Here is a 17,128-nt window from a genome sequence, read left to right as displayed (position 1 = left end):
ACATTTTCTGCATCCTGTTGCAAGAGAGACTACTATTACTCTTGAGATACTTGCCAAGTAATTGCATATAAACATTGAATTTTTTATTGAAGGTTTTGGTGATCTGGAAAGGTATGCAGATTTTAGCAATTTCAGTTGCAGCTGGCAAAAATGCTTTCACTGTCATCAATGAAGGTAATCAAATGGGGTTTACTGAAATGGAGATCAATTTTTTGAGACTTATTGACAAATGAGATTAAATTGGAACATGACTTTGTTTGCCCTCAACTGTTAAAGGCTCAGTGTTTACTGATTACCTTTTCTACACATCTAGAACAGGTCTGTTTAAATTGCAAACTTACATCTAGTTTTGGACTGTGAGTATATTTGACCTTGCTACAACTAGATGAAGTTGCACAGATGTTGCTGGAAATGTGGCAGTTCTTGCTGGTTTTGCCAGTGTCTTGGAGAGTGGCTTTGCCATTCCATTTTGTCAGGATTGTGCACGCTTGTTGGATGGCCAAGAAGAAGCAGATCCAGTGCACTACAAATAGCTGAACAGGCCTTAGCAAATTAACTGTGTAATGCAGATTAATGCAGTGTTATCTTGTTATTTAATGCAAAATATTATTTTTTTGAATGAAAGGGGAAAAAAAATTGAACTGCAGGATCCTGTTCTCAGTGAATGTCTTGATTTGGCTGTTTTTCAGAGTAAATAATTTTATGAAAGTACATCAAACCTTTGGTTTTGTGATCAGAACTTAGATACCTAGTTTAATAAGTATTTATTTATTTTTACTGTGCTATGTTTGAGGAAGCCCTGAGGAACATACGTTAGCGTTAAGCATTATGGATGCTAAAAAATCTGGTTGGAAGTGGGGAGTACTCCTGACGTTGTCCTCCATTGATAAAAGTGCAAAATTAGTAATAGCTACATTGTGACTATAATGATACATGTAAGCTGTAATTGTAGAGATAGCAAAAGATCTTCTTGGAGTTGCTAAGTATCAAATTTCAATTGTCTTATTTCTTCTTGTGGTTTGAGAAGTTCATAGATTTGCATTTGTAGTTTTATAGCAAATACCACATTTTAAACTCTTTTCAGCAGGACCACTAACACCGTAACTGCATATTACAAAGCAGACATCTTGAAAATAATACCCTTATGTTTCCAGTTTCCATGAAATTCTTAAAAGGAATAGCCACATAAAAATATTCTCTTAAAATTGTTTGACAGTGCCATTCAAAAATGTGATGGTTTATTATCCTACTTGTTAGCTCAAGCACTACCAGTAATGATAATTCTCAGACCTGTGATTATTCATTGCTAAATTTACTAATAATGCTGCTCTTTTATTACCTTATTGTAGCTCTCCAAAGCAGTCTATGTATTGTATATATATTTTTGAAATGCAAGGTAATCTGCTTAGGTTTTATCTTTTACCATCAAAGCATGCTTAATGTATTTTCTTTTCATTAAAATGTAGGAAAGGGCATGAAATTTTAATGCACGGCTTTACTAGGGAAGAGTAAGCAGGAGAATAAGATAAATTATTCCTAAAAGCAAGCGTGTAAAATCTAAGTAAAGCTTTTTACTGAACTTTGAAATCTTTATCTAGATCAGTGTGTTAATGACTTTGTCTGTGGGCTCTGCAAAAAAAAAAAAAGGAAATCTGAAATTATTTGTCTAATATTGAAGCATTAGTAGAGGTATGTCAGTGCTCTCTGTGGACCGTTCAGAGGTCAATATGTAATAATCATCTTATTCTCTAAAATGGTCAGTTTGTTTGTGTCAAAATGTACTCCTTAAGATCTTCACAAGTGCTGAGGAAAGGGAGATTTTTTTTTTTGATGTGGTGGAAGTAAAAAACAAACAAAAAGCACTATCAGTCAGACTTTTTTAGTGTATGTTTAGAAGAGCTTCTTACACATGTAGTTTTAGCAATGCTTTTGGACTTTTCTTGTTTTTTGTCAATATTGCACGATAATTTTACCTTGAGGGTGGCTTTGCTTCCTTCCTACCTTCTTTTTTGTTTGGGGTCATTCCTCCTATACACAGAGACATCAAAATCCTTGTCTACTGAAGTGTTTGTTCTCAAGAGCTTTGGCAGTCAGTCTTGCCCTGAGACTGAATTGGTGCATTGTTCTGCATAGCACTAAATCAGCAAAACATCTTCATCCTTAGTAGGAATGGAAATATATTTCCGTGCTCATGAGCTTCCACAGAGAAATCCATTTGCTTAGTCTTCAATATAAAAATGTTGTTGACACAATTTCTGCATCATTGTTTCCAGTTACCAGAAGAATTTGGAATTCATGTGATACTGGCCATTACACCACACCGTAATAAGGCCATATTTCTCTTATACCTGTAGCTGAATAATTCTCACTTTGAACACGTGATGCAACCATACTGGTGAAATGTTTTTAAAAAGTTAAAAATGTGAAGAGGGGTTGTACCAACTAGTTTGGCCGGGAGACAACATTATGAAGTCATCTGCATTTATACACCCATCTTAATCACTGAACATTTCATAAGGAGCTGGGCTGTAGAGCTGCAGTAACTGACCATCAAAGCTGAAGATGACCTTGAAATCTGTCTGGCAGATTATCTTCTGAACACAATAGATATGGCCTGAATCAAGACTTAACCTGTCACAAAATTTCTGAGCAACAAGTAAAAGCAAACTGAATGCAGTTTTTGAACTTTTTGTCTTGATTTATTTATTAAACCATTGTATTTGAAGAGACGTACCCATTTAAAACAGTGCCAAAACATGCATTGATCAAGGCAGGTATCTTGGTAAGCAGAGTCACAAAAACTTTTTGGAAGTGTCCTTTCATGCAGTGGAGTGGTGTGCTTGAAATCCCCCAGAGATTACTATCATTAGCTACTCTCACAACACTCCTAAAGGAGAAAGCTTTTCAACACCAAATCAGAATCCTGAAGCATGCTTTTGATTGCAGTCTCATGTTGAGGAATGTAACTAACATCTTGATTCAGCTGCCAACCCTCTGATGCCTAGTGATACTTGAGATCTCATAAAGGGTGTTCCACTTGGCCTCCAGCAGTGGCTCTAGAAAGGGGTCTCCTGTGGGAGATAGCCCCTACTGTTGGGGTAGTACCTGGAAAACAGGCAGTGGAGTGGGTAAGCCTTGTGAAATTTAAATTAATCTGAGAATTTGGGGTTTTTTCCAGTTTCATCCCTTTGACTTTGACTTCCTTCTCTGTTATAATAAGACTTAATGTTTACGTAAAAGGGACCAGATTCACAGCACAGATATCAGCCACTTCTCACAAGAAAAGAAGTGTTAGTCTTGGTCTTCATCTCTTGTAATAATGGCCAAATTATCAAAATGTAGTATTTTTTTTCCTTAGTCCTTTTGACATGGAGATTAGCCAGTGATAGAATGTCTTTTACTTCAGATGATGATCTCCTCATTATAAATTTGGAGATTTCTTAGGGCAGTTCAGCAAAGCTTGCAATGTATTTCCTCTTGGATGAGAGCCAGAGGATTCCAGCATGGTCTTTCTGGCACAGTCAGTCTGCTTTATAAAACAGGTGTCTACATGTGTGTAATAAATCTAGTTATGCTGATAAATCTCAACAGATAATTTTAAAGTATGTGTTACAGAGAACAAGGCTGGTAATATACCATGTCAGTAAAACAAAACATAAGTGTTTCTGTAACGTGTGTCATGTACAGAAATTCTGTAATGTAATGGCTCCATTGTGTGAGCCATTTCTGAATTCCTGTTCAAGATGTTCTTGATCCAGATGTTCATATATTTTCTTGTATCACTAGCTGTCCTTCAGTTGCAATCTGCAAAGCTGATTTTCTTCTTGCTCACAGTGCTACCAGCCAGTCAGGAGCAAAACTTGGAGTCATTAACCAATGCAGCTGCTGAGTCTGTGGATTCAGGACTGCACCTTTTATGTTAACATACAGCAGTCCATGACAAAGGGTATAAAATTAAGGAGGAAATTTAATTAAACACATTAAAAATACAGGTAGTAAACCAGAATAATCAGTAGGGTTAAACTACAAAAGGTGGTGTTCCAGTCTATTCCTGATATCAAGAAAGCTTTTTCATCCTACCCATTTCCCTTACATCAGACTATTGCTAGCTAAGACCTAAGCTGATAAGAGTCAGTAGTGTCTCAGGTATTCTGGAAATCTTAGAGAAGTTGACTGGATGTTTTACTGCAGTGAGTTTCATCATTAGCATTGTGAGGTTTGAGGCTTTTTTATTTACATGTTTTCTTACAAATTTTCAAAGTTTCAGTCCTTATTTCAGATCAGTGCTCCATAGGATTGACCCTATAACTACCATATTCGTTTGGGGTCCCGTGACCTCCTGAAAAAGGTCTTAAGTGTTTTGTAAAGCCCATGAACAGCTGAAAAAAATTCAAGCTCAAATGCTATAAACCCAGACCATTACTGTCACTGAATTCCAGAAAGAGGCTTTACAAGGAGGCAGTTTATTACATTTGCTGGTTAGCAAAAGTTCTTCTAAGACCCAAAGGGTATGCTGTATTTTCGTCTCTATTCCTCAAGTGCCTGAGGCACTCTGTGGGTTGCCTTGAACTCTGAGAAGAACTAGCAGCTGTGACGAAAAATTTCAATAATGCTGAGCACTGCCACAGGAAGTCCTGGATTCTCCATTGATTTGCAGTTTTCCTTCAAGGAATCCAGCCTGTAAAGTGTACTGAAGTTGAAGATAAATTAGTCAGAATCTGTAGATGAGTATTTAGATACTATCTCAATATCTATTTTTAATATTTATATTTTATCTGTATATGTATTTTATCTGTATGTTCAGGATCTATATATGAGTTGATTTATTTAAGGGGTGTGTCCTGCATCATATGTTAAATTATAATCCAATCCCTCAATCCTTTAAATGGTCTATTTGGAAAAGTCCAACACTCCTAAGGGGCCACCTGGATGTGCACTAATAAATGGGATTGTGGCAGGCTCTGTTCTCCTCCAGAATGGTCTGTCATTGCACATGAGCCCTGAGAGGAAGTCTGACCCTGAGCAGACTTATCCTAAATGTCCTTGCACAGGGAGCACATACATTGCTCCTGTTGCCTCTCTTCTGCCTGCTCGGGATACCCAGCTGGAGCTCAGGGTAGCTTAGGTGAATTACCAGCCTCTTCACTTTCTTTTCAGACTATTTTGATTGTTGTGAGTTTAGGAGCGCAAATTCCCCTTGAAGCCTCCCTGGTGAGAGTGAGGGGGTTGTTCAGTGCATTGTCTGAAAGAGCAAATCTATGAATCCTCTTAAAACTGGGAATATTGTTCCAAGTAAAGCACTTTTATGAGTCCTGATGCAATGATAGTAAGCTAATTATAGAATCTAATTCTCTTAGCTGTGTATTGTGGGGAGTCTACAGATCGAAAATCAGACTTCTAAAGAGCATTAGGATCTGTAGATAAAAGGCTTGATGCACATGCAAAACACTGTGAGAACAATTTGTGCATTGTGGTTAGATTCAGCTGTAATTACTGTTCTGTGACCAAGAGGAAGGAAGTGTGGTTTACAGTGTTGGGATTTGTGTTACTTTTAATGTGTTTTGGAATTGCAACAGTATAGAGGTCTTCTATTGTGTACTACAAATCTTTCATAGATGAGAGTAATAAGGATGAAAGCAAGAAAACCAAGATATTGATGACCATGCTTATAAGAGAGTTGTGTGACAATCCATTCTAAATCAATAGATGATGTACAATAAACTAACACCTACCACATAGGAAAAAGAACTGGGATATCTCCACTTGGGTGAAAAATAAAAGTGAAATACCCATTCAGTGATACTGCATTTTCCTTTATTGCCCTGTGTAAGTTAAAAAGAGTTGCACCTAAATCAGTGGAATTGCTCAACAAAAGGTGAGATTTAACTCCTGCTACTTGTTTACCACAGACCTGAAAAGTTCAAGTACATGTTCCGAGGGCAGTGTATGTTATGGTCTCACTTGAACCTGGCATTAATATGAGTAGAGGAGAAGCTGAAATGAGTCAGTAGTGTCTGTATAGCAATGAGTTGCAGATCTGATCTGGAGGAAGAGAGCTCAAGTGGATCAGGTTCTTGCACTGGGAGCGGTAGGGTTTGTAGAGTCTTTGGATGTCTGTGGGTGAGAGTTCTGAGAACAGGTTCCAGGTTAAAGCAAACACTGGCAAAGGGTAAATCTATCTGATGGTCACGTCCTTTCCACCTGGCAACAGAAAGTAGTGTATTTAGACAAGCAGTTATTTGTCATAGTTTTTATGTGTGTTTGCATGCACAGGAGGATTTAGACTTTTATATGTAAAATATGTGTAAGTCAAATAATATACCAGTTTGTGTATATGTTCTTGTTTTTTTGTGAAGTTGGAAGAACCGAGATAGAAAACTTTGTAACATTTTTTCTTGCAGAATTCTTGTTAAACTCTATACTTACTAATGAGTCAACATGTAAAATAAACAAAACACTCATACAAACATTCTGCTTACCATTTCTAAGCTCAGAAAAGTCTGAGGTTTTATTGCCTCTCTTAGCCAATGTATAATGACTCAACATTTCCTCTGCTGAAGACAACTGATTTGTGGTCCAGACGTTAATGGTAGTAATTAATCTACCTGAGCTGTTTGCCTTAGTCTCTACCTGGTCAGTGTGGTGTTGTCAGGGGGGCAGGTGACTGAGCCTTAGGCGCCTGAATTCCTTGCAGTAAATCTCAAGAGCATGCATAGAGTGCATGAGGACTTGGGTGCAGTATGCAGTGGATGTTATGCTTGTGGTTTATTGGACCTTCTTTGAATAAAAATATTGGAGGCTTTACTCTCCATTGTAATATGACCAGTGTGAAAACAGTTTGTCACTATATATTAATGTCTTGTGGTTGCATGGATACAACCTCTAGGCTGCAGGTACATGGCATCCGTACAACAGTGACATAAACAGCAAATGTGACACAGACCAGATTAAGGAAGGAACAAAATGGTTTTTGTTTACAAGATCTCCAGTATTTAGAAAGAATTGCACCTGTTTTTGTCACTGTGAAATACATTCAATACTAGCAAGACCCTTCATACTAGCCTTGCCTTGTGTTTTTTTTTCCAGTGATGATGCACACTTTTTGGTACCAGAAGGGAAAGATGCTAATTAAGTCCTTTACAAATACACATGCAATATGCAATAAATAAAATCTTGTAAGAGTGCTGCTGAAGGTTATAATGTTCATCTGTCAGGCTCAGAAGAGAATTCCAATTATAATCCCAGTGCGATGAGTGGTTTGTGTTATGTGCCTATCACAGGTATCATAATAGTTTTCATTTGCTTGATATGTATTGGTAATTTACTAGTGTCATGAGGTACTGATGATCTGTTTTACGGCTGTCTAAGAACATAATATGGTGCTAATGCTCCATATTCTTCAGACTGAAATGGTTTGGGTGCCTTCTGTGTTTTGTCAAGGTCTAGTGCTGTATTTAAATCTGTTTTACCTTACTGATATATCAGCTTTTCATAACCCTATCTGAATGGTCACAAATATCCTCCTATCCCAAATAATTCAGCCTGTGTTATAGTCCCTCAGACAGCTGACTGTCCTGTAGGATCATCTGTGCTTTTATTCCCCCCATGGAAAAATGTAATTAGAGAACAATGATTTACCTTTGGGGTCGACATACACTTCAGACATACTACTATATTCTTCTCTTTTCATCTGCTGCTGTTTTCTTATCCAAGTATTATAAATATCTCTTATTTCTCTCCCGTTAACCTCCCAGCTCCCTCAGAGGTGGAATGCTTTGTCCATTAGCCATATAAAAACTTGTTGTCTAGAAGGGGGAGAGAAGAGTTACTTCTCTTAGTCAGCCTAGTGTGGGAATTTGGAGAGGCAGAATGTAATTAATTATCAAGCTTGAATTTTGGCCAAGTCTCTATTAGACCGACAGTTACAGTCTCTTAATTTCTTTAATTCTTGCGATGCTAGGAGGAGCAGGAGACAAGAGAGTGGGATTTTATGCTTAGCATAGAGAGTTTGGACTTTTGCTGTGGCAACATGTTTTAGTTGTCACAATTTGAAGCTGGACTGCTCTATGTGGCTGTGGCAGGAGGATGGGAAGGGGGCAAAAACGACAGCACAGCTTTGAATGAAATGATTTGCAGGGAAAAAATGGTTAATTTTACATAAATCAAGCTCACAAAAAACAACCAGAGCATGAAAGAGCTACAATGCATGCCCTCTGCCTTTCACAGACTGTTTCCAATTCACTTGATGCTTTGTCTTGCTTTTCTGAGGCCATTCTTTTCACTTTATGTGCATCCACCACACAGTTTGTCATAATTTGTTGATGGTAACTTTTGGGCCTAGCAAATCTCTAGTAGACTATTTAGCAATTAGATAAAATGCAAATCAAGGAGTTGCAGCATGAATTGAATTATATTTTATTTTATTCTCCAGCTACTAGCTCTAGAGTTATTTTTTTTAGGGAAGAAATAGATGACAGTGACAAGTAGTAAGACTGAATGCAACAAGAATGGAGGAGGAGAAGAAACTATGTATCCACCAAGTCTGCTCTTCTGCCATGTTATTGGGAGCATATGCCTTATTAGCCAGTGCTAATGACAATATTTTTATGCAATAGAGAAATGGGAGTGGGGAATAGAAGATCTGTCTTTGACAAATACATCACTTGTGAATTTTCAGTTGTGTTCCTCTTCGTGACCAAAATTCTTCAAATGTTATGTAATAGTGTATGTTAAAGTGATGGAAGAAAATAATCCCAGGTCCTAACTTTCCTGAATCTCTCGGTTTTGTTCATTTGTCGTCTTAAATGCATGGTCTACAAAGTCCCCGTATGTTTCAGTCCTTAAACAGTAGGAAAAATAATAATCCACAGAGAATTAGATCTGTTTTTCCTCTCTCTCTAAGGAAATGCTTGCATTCTGAAAAGATTGTAGCACTATGCTGTGTGATGGTTCTGCTGTCCTTGTAAAACAAGATGTACTTTGTCCTGTTAAAATTAGAACTACTTAAGAGACATGGCAATTATTATGAAATTGCAAATCATCTCTCTCCTGGGAGAAGGTGATTTTCTCCACTGAAGGAAAGCTGGCATTAATAAGCACATAATCAACAAGAATAGTGTTATCATAATGGGTATTGAAGTTTATATCTGTGGGAATAAATGATATTGCACAGGGTAGCAAGAAAAGCAGGGTCCGACTGCACAGCCAGCATTCCTTTTAATCTTTTGCCTTTTAGACTAATTAATCGTATTGCCAGCTACTTTTGGAGAGTGGCGTTCACTGCTGAAAGGAGAACAGGTGAACAACATAGAAAGTAAGCTGAAGATTAGGGGGAAAATATAATACAATCATTAATTTAAATTAATACATTTCTATGTGTATTTCTGAGTATAATCTGAGTTCAACCTTGAACCCCCAGTCACAGCAAGTTTTTTGCCGTATTTTGTTCCATTTCAACTCCAGACCGTGGTGTAGTTGCGTGTATGAGCAATCAACACAAGAAAGGTCCATGATTAACTAATGTTTGTGGTTCCTTTCTGGCTGTTGCTCAAAAATCATGGCAGAAATCAGTGAAAACCTTCAGAAATTCTCCTGTGCAGAGACAGAGTACTTGTCTCACTTGCCTGCCTGCCAGAGTACAGCAGCTCAGGACTTCCCTGTCTTTGCCACCACCTTCTGGCAGGGTGACCTTTGGTGCACTGGCATGTCACAGCTGTGGTGCAGCAAACGTGGGAGTTGGGTTGGAGTGGTGGCCGCTCCTAAGGCAAGGATACCGGAATTTTGCCTGCACCAGCTCTCTGGTACTGCTAGGGCTGGGTAGTAGATGGCTAAGGAGGTGCACACTGTGTAGCTATGCACATACTGTTTGCCTTTCCAAAGGGTCTTGTGTAATGTTGTGTTCTTGGTCGTGATTGGTGGCTTCAGCATCCTCTCCCCAGGACTGCTGAAATGAAGTTGTCTGTATCTGGATTTGTAAGTAAAGAGAGAAGATTTTCAAAGGCATACATTTCCTTAAGACACTCAGTAAGAGCTATCTGCCTGATTGCTGTTTGCAGTACTTCAAATCTTCTTTCTCGTTCTTTATAGAATAATTTCCAAATCAAGGAGATGGGGCTAAGTTTGTATACCCTTTAGAAAGAGGGAACTTCTGATAAGCAGAGGTTTGTTTCTGACTGCAGTTATGGGGATGCTTAGAATGTAAATAACAGGATACCTGCACGGAGGTGCCTGAATGTTTAGGAGCAGTATGTTTTAGCTGGTATCTGGGAACACTAGATTTGTGTTGTCACTTCTTGAGTTACTATGTTCTGATACCCTTTTAATTGCATTTTACTTTGGGTTCTGTGCTGCACACACACAACACACAGAGCTTGCAAAGTCAAGTGCTGTACTGCAACCGTGACCTTGTCTGGCTGTTTCTTTTCATCATAAACTCATTATCCAAGTCACTTCAGTCAGCTAATTAAATGCTCTTCTTTTTACCTTCATCTTCAGTGGATCCTACTGACTGTTTTCTGTATAAGTGGTCTATATGGGCCAGGTATACCTTCTTTCTCCTCCTCTTCTCAGCAGGCTTTCCCCTCGGGAATGTTGGTCAGTGTGGTCCTGCTCTCAAGCCCTGCCTGACCTCCATCCCAGGCTGTGGCACCAGCAGCAGCAAAAAGCATTTCACCTTCCTCTCTATGTGTGAGGATGGTCCTTGAACCCTGTATTCAGCACCTCTCACAAGTTAGCAGAGGTTAGAAGTGTCACCGGGTTCAAACTGGTTTTAACTGACCTGGCAAAAGGCACTACCCTGACTAAAAAGCACCTGTTGCCTGTTTAAAATGAGAGGTCTTTGAGATATCGATGGAAGGGTTACCAGATACTATTTTCTCATTGTAAGACAATGTCTTTGTTTCCTGGCTTTTACCTTGGAAATCACTGAACAGTTTTGTCTGATGTAAGGACAAAATAGCCTTAGGAACACGTCCAACATAGAAAAATTCAGCCCAGACAATTAGCCTGGCAAAATTATAAGCAAATCAGATCTTATGGGAAGTACTGGATAATCCTTAGTAACAGCCTGTGTGACAAATTCCACCTATATGTATTGAATTTGCAAGAACACTTTCTTTTCAACATGCATGCAACTTGCACTCTTATCCAGTGCATTCTGCTAAAATGCATATAACTTAATTAAATAATCCACTTAATGTCCGTAAGAATCACTCTATCTTAATATGACTGCTGCTAATCGCATATGTTGTTAAAGCTGTTAATTGCTTATCATCTATTAGCCTAGTTTGAGTTTTGTAACAGCAGAGGCCAAAATGCTCGGAATCCTTTATATCTACTATGACTAGACATATTAGAATAATTATAATATTTTTTTCCATCCTCAAAAACTTACAGTAAATTTATAATATAAAATGGCAGTAACTGAAATGCTATTGTGACATAGAAGGCTGTCCTGGAATTAATGATTCAGGCAAACAACTTAGCAGAAAACCTTCAGTCTTCATTCTTCTAATATATAATTTTGGTTATTTCCATATTGCATTGTTCTCAGTGGGAGTCAGAGGAAGGCTTTGTCTGAATATTCTCTACCCCTAGCTACCAGACTGTTGTGTTTTAATTATGTTTGCTTCACATAATCACTCACTGTTAATTTCAAAAAGCCTTTGATATTTCTGTGTGAGTGTGTCCTAAACAATGAGCTGATCTGAAATGAAACATGATTTATTGCCTTCTGACCTTACTCACAGCTTTCCCTTGTGGAAAAAAAAAGTGTGAATCTGGGTGTTAATTGCAGCTTGAGCACAGGTAACTGTCCTCTTGTGTATGTTGCCTTCATTCCTAACCAAGGTCAGTGATCTGGTCAAGTGAGGCTTATTTGTTTGGATGGCCTCTCTTGCCCACATTCCTTATAATACTTTTTTCAAATATTCAGGTATGCTTCCCAAACCAACTCAGTCTTTGTAGAGAGGTCTAGGTATTTACTGTGGCCATGGGTTTGTGATGCATTGCATCTAGCCTTAGTGCTCCTCGGGCCAGATGGAAAATGCTGGGGTGCTATGCCAAAAGCAGCAATAGGCATGAACACCTTTCCTTCAGCTTGTTGGTTCATATTGTGCCACTGGGACAAGTCTGGTGTCGGGATGCTGGGGCAGGAAGGTTGAGACTTCCTGGGGAAATGCGGAGAAGGAAGGCAAGTGGGCAGAGGACACTACCTTAAAGCATATAATTTTCAGAGAAACTGCAGGAATGCTGTAGGCATTGAGGAATGACGGTCACAGGAGTTTGCTCTGGCTGCAGCCTGGGATGTATACCCATTTATAGAAAATCTTCTCACAACATTATAGGCAGAGGTGTGTAAATTTGCGTGTCCTAACTGAACTCAGAAAATAATTGCCCAGGATTAAACAGTTTGATGGGGGATTTTGAGTCCAGGAACCTCTGCTGTGAGTTCTCTGGTAGACGTAGTAGTAGCTTGCTGCTTAGAGCACACAGAAGGGAAAGGATTAAAAGAAAGTAAGCAAAGCATTTGGGAATTCAGCGTCTGTGCAAGGCATGTGTGATCAAAGCTTGGTAGAAACTCTTTGTAAGAGAAAGGATGCACAGTTAAAATGGTAATTTGTTGCTCATAAGAGTTCTTTTGGGAGAGGAAATGTTGTTTATTGAATCTTCAGATGGTCACAGCAAAAGTGGTGGTTACTTTTCTGGTTTTTGTCACTGTCCTGGCACACAATTCTGGTTTGGCCAAGTTTTTCCTTCTTTGCTAGTCTTTTCAAGTTGGGCAGGATGATTTTTCCCTGAGCACCATGCCTTCCAGTCAGTGCTACTTTAAGGGGAGCTGAGGGAAGAAAGCACAAGAGGGAGGCAGTGGCGAGGCAGGGAAAGTAGAAGAGAGGATACATTGGTACTGGACTATTCTGTGGGAACAAAGGATCGTACATTAGGGGAGAAGCTGGCTCTCATGTGCGTGGAGATCTGCACCACACATGCTGATGTGCTGATCACAGCCCGTGACCTCATCCATGTGCAGTTCTGGATATCACAGTGGTTAAGGTTTGCCAGCTAAAGACTGACTCTGGAAGAAAAGTGAAGGCTGACTATTTTTGGCAAAGAACCCCCACTCCTTGCAGAGTCACTTGGAGGTTTGTGAAGACCATTAATCTTAAAGTCTTTTCTTTTGCAGGGCTTGAAAGGTGGATGGCAGATGGGGTAAGTTCATCTTCTGGTTATTTCATTCCTCAACTAAACCTGCTTTCTATTTGTGCCTGTGTGAGCTCAGTCATTTGCATTCCTGTACTGCTCTTTATTTTATTTTTCCTGGACTGTCTTATTACAGAGTGCCCAAAATCAAATATGAGATTTCCAAGTCCAGCAGACGCAGAGAACTGGCAATACTTGTTTCACGTGCAGGTTGATGGGAATGTCATCACTCTTGTGGAAAGGGCGATGACAGTCTGGATCTGCAGTTTAAGTCTAGGCTGAGTCCTTTGTCTTTGCAGGTGCTCTCAGCTGGATATAGGGTTGTCGACATGTCTTATCTGAACTCGTACTTCTTCCCTAGCTCAGCCTTTCCCTGCAAGGGAAAGGCATGCTAACAGGAACCAAATGAACCTCTTTCCTGCAGTGCTACCCAGCACTGCTCAGGACATGCCAAGGCCTCATAAACATCTTATGCCTGCTCTTAACATAGTTCTGGGATGGCACAGGTTGGTATTTTTGCTTGGAGTGACAGATTTTTAGGTTCCTTTAATAGTTCTTTCAGTGGTTTGGACCTAACCGACAACAAAGAACCCACCACGTGGCTGCTCACTCACCCCCCAGCCCCACTGTGGGTTGGGGAGGACGGAGGCCAACTAGAAGCTTGTGGTTCGAGACAAAGAGGGTTCACTCACCAATTGCAGTCACAGGCAAAACAGACTCAACTTGGGGGAAAAATATCAACTCAATTTCACACTAATCAAATGCCCACAGGACACAGACAACACACACAGCAGTGCTTACATACGTTACCCCAGCCCTCCCTTCTTCCTGGGCCCAAATTACTTTGTTCCTGGTTTCTTTCCCTCCTCTCCCCCAGCAGCACAGGAGGACAGGGGATGGGGTTTAGAGTCAGTTCACAGGTTCTTGCCATACCATCCGCCTCAGGAAGAAGGATTCCTTACAGTCCTTCCCTGCTTCCCCACGGGGTCCTTCCCATGGGAGACAGTCCTTCACAAACCTCTCCGACATGAGTCCCTGCCATGATGTGCAGTCCCTCAGGAACAGACCTCTCCCTCCTGGGCTTCCCACAGAGTCACAGGCTGCTTTGGGAACAGTCACCTCCCCTGGCCCAGGGTCATCCACGGCTGCAGGTGCAGGTCCATGGGCTGCAGGTCCACATCTTCCCCACTGTGCTCGTTCAGCAGATGTTCTGCTGTGCTCCTCCATGGGCTGCAACGGGACAGCCTGCTTTCTCATCACAGGCTTCAGAGGAACCTCTGCTCGGGCACCTCCTCCCCCTCTTTCCTCACCGACCTGGGTAACTTTTGCTCCTGCATTGCTTTCAAGTCAGCTCTCCACCTCAGCTCTCCTCTCCTTTGCTCTGCTCTCAGGTTTCCCCTTCTTTCATAGGTTAATTGCAGAGGTGCATCACTTATCTCTCTAACTGTTCAGCTTTGGCCAGTGGTTTGGAACTGGGGGAGCTTTTCAGTTTCTTCCAGGAGCCACCCCTGGGCCCCCTTCCCCACTACAAAAACCGGCACCAAACCAACCAGCCCAGTACTGCATCTAGCAGCCCTTGCTGCAGTTTATTGTATCTGAAACTTCCCTGTGGCCCCCACAGCTCTGCAGTAAAGGTAGAACTGTCGACCCCAAGAGATAGAGCATTTTCTCATAAATTCTGCGCCCCATCTGTTTTCAGATTAACTGATGATGGTGGAGGGGGGGAGGATGAAGGGGAAAGAATGTCATAATAAAACTCTTCTATTGCATCACTTAAAATTTGCAAAGACTGTAAAAAATGTTGTTTCTCTTCAAGTTGCTGGGGGCACAAGTCTTTAGTCAGTTAAATCCTCATTTTTTTTATTTTTATTTTTTTTCCAGCAAGGCTTCTTAAGTGTATTTGTGCTGATACGTGTGTCTGGTGTCATTTTACTAACAAAAATAATCAGACAGGTTTTATGTGTTTTAGGTATAGCTAGATAAGCAAATAATAATGGGAAACATGAAACTATTCTTCAAATTAGGACCTAAAAGTTAATGTAATGTGAATGTGAGCCACATGACTGAATTTTCTGGCTAGTTTAGGTCATGCAATTGGGAAATAATGAAAAGGAAACCTAAGTACATGTTAAATGCCTTCCAAATAGTACATTCAGTTATTCTGGATAAAACAGAATATTATTTAAAATTCCCTATATTTTTTTTCTGATCATCCTTTCCAGTCTTAGGAGGGCAATCAAAATATAATCTTTGAGCTGCCATTTTTTCCTGCTAGCTGTAAAAAAATTATTCTAATATTTTTTTCTTGAGCAGGTGAATGTGCCTGTTCTTATTGTAGTCCTAATTTTCATTTTTAATAGAGATATTAATCTGGAAAGCTGTAATTGATTTGTGTTTTAAAACAAAACAAACAACAAATGGTGGGAAATCTATAGGCCTGACAGGAATATTTTTATCTAAATATACTAATTTGGTTTATAACAAGTCATTCCTTCTTCTCAGCATAGTTTATTCCACTACTTTTTTCTTCCTTTTCATTTCCACTGAGGGCTGGTATCCTGAGAAGACCTCCATTCCTTGCACTTTGTGTCTGACCTCTCAACAGTAGTACTTGTTTACCTGGAGAGATAATTGTTTTCTGGAGAGCATCCAGCTGGTAACTTTCTTTTTCATTAGACCCCTTTTTCCTATTAGTTATCTCCTGTTAGTTGATCTGTGTCATTTGATAAAACTAATTAGGTAATAAAAGACTTCTTCTGAACTCCTCCCTTTAATTCTGGCATGGTAAAATGTACTTCTTGGCACCTTGCTCTTTCCTCATAAAGGGAGCCTTCAGTTGACAAACAACATTAATCCGAAAGAAAACAAGCCAGTTCACGCATCCTCTCTTGATATATCCCTGTGCCAGAACAAAATAGTTCCTAACAAATTATTTGTACCAAAGATAGTGACATAACCCTGGCTCTGTTTTGGAGTTTTGCAAATGTTTGCAGAGCATCTCAAGAGGCCAGGCTAAAAATACTCAATGAAACCATTCAGCGTTCTACCAAAAGCATTTTGTTTCCTAGGACTTTCCTCCCTTCTGAAAATGCCTTCCCACAGCTGCATTACATTTATTAGAAGGTAATTTAGGTATAAGGTAGGAACATCACATTTTATAGTTTGTTTTAAAATTTAGCCTAAATTTCAGGTTTCCTTTTTAAATTATGTACTTTTTTTGTTAAAAAAAAAAAAGTCAGTGGAAATAAAGTTTATTATTAGCTTTAAGTTGAAGTATAGCCATCCAATGAGAAAGAGGCTGATCAGATTGTCCTTTATGGAAGTTTCCAGTTTGAAGGTTTGAGGTGTCATGATATTTAGTATTTCAAAGACAAATAATGAAGAATTTCCATTTCAATATGGCCAGTGGCCTCTGCTACATCCTAATGAGGTAGGAATTGCTTGAGGATGCTGATGGATTTTTTTCTGCATTTGTCCGCCCCAGAAGAGGAAGGTCTCAAATCTTCCTTTGAGAAGAATATGGAATATGCTCTGCTCAGGTGTGAGACCTGTAGAAATCACTGTAGCCATTTTCTGTTTGTAGTGTTCCAGAACCTGGAGAAAAAATACCAAGGAACTTCAGGGTACAAAAACCCAACCCACCAGAAATTTGAGGGAAAAAATTGTCCAAGTTGCAAATGTTTTAGAAATAGCAATCTGTCAAACCCAGTGATATTAGACCAACAGAAGACCTCATCAGGATCTAGCCTGTGTTTTACTCTCGAAAATGTAATTTCTCTTAAAAGAGTGGCTTCTGCTTGTTCACTGTTCAATGCAGCCTGCACTTCAGTCAGGTCTGAAGAAGTGTTTTGATATTAGTTGCATATTTACTGTGCTGGATTTACTTCCATGTCAGAAAGACATATTGTGGTGATGCTGGGAATCTGTTGTG

General features: G+C 39.6%; 1 protein-coding gene across 8 annotated transcripts in view; it reads left to right on the top strand.

Annotated features, from left to right (window-relative positions):
* The window catches only part of THRB (thyroid hormone receptor beta), a 172,680-nt gene that overhangs the window by 69,159 nt on the left and 86,393 nt on the right, over window positions 1–17,128 (top strand). For 6 of the 8 annotated variants that reach the window (XM_051610036.1, XM_051610033.1, XM_051610034.1 and 3 more), the window contains one exon: window positions 13,181–13,206. The exons of the other annotated variants lie outside the window; for them this stretch is intronic. The gene's annotated coding sequence lies outside the window, so the exon portion shown is untranslated. The remainder of the gene's footprint in view (window positions 1–13,180; window positions 13,207–17,128) is intronic. 8 annotated transcript variants of the gene reach the window in all.

This window comes from Apus apus, chromosome 2 (genome assembly GCF_020740795.1).
Source record: "Apus apus isolate bApuApu2 chromosome 2, bApuApu2.pri.cur, whole genome shotgun sequence".
NCBI classification, from domain to species: Eukaryota; Metazoa; Chordata; class Aves; order Apodiformes; family Apodidae; genus Apus; species Apus apus.
Note: the sequence above shows the minus strand (reverse complement) of the source record. Positions and strands in the feature narration are given on the sequence as shown.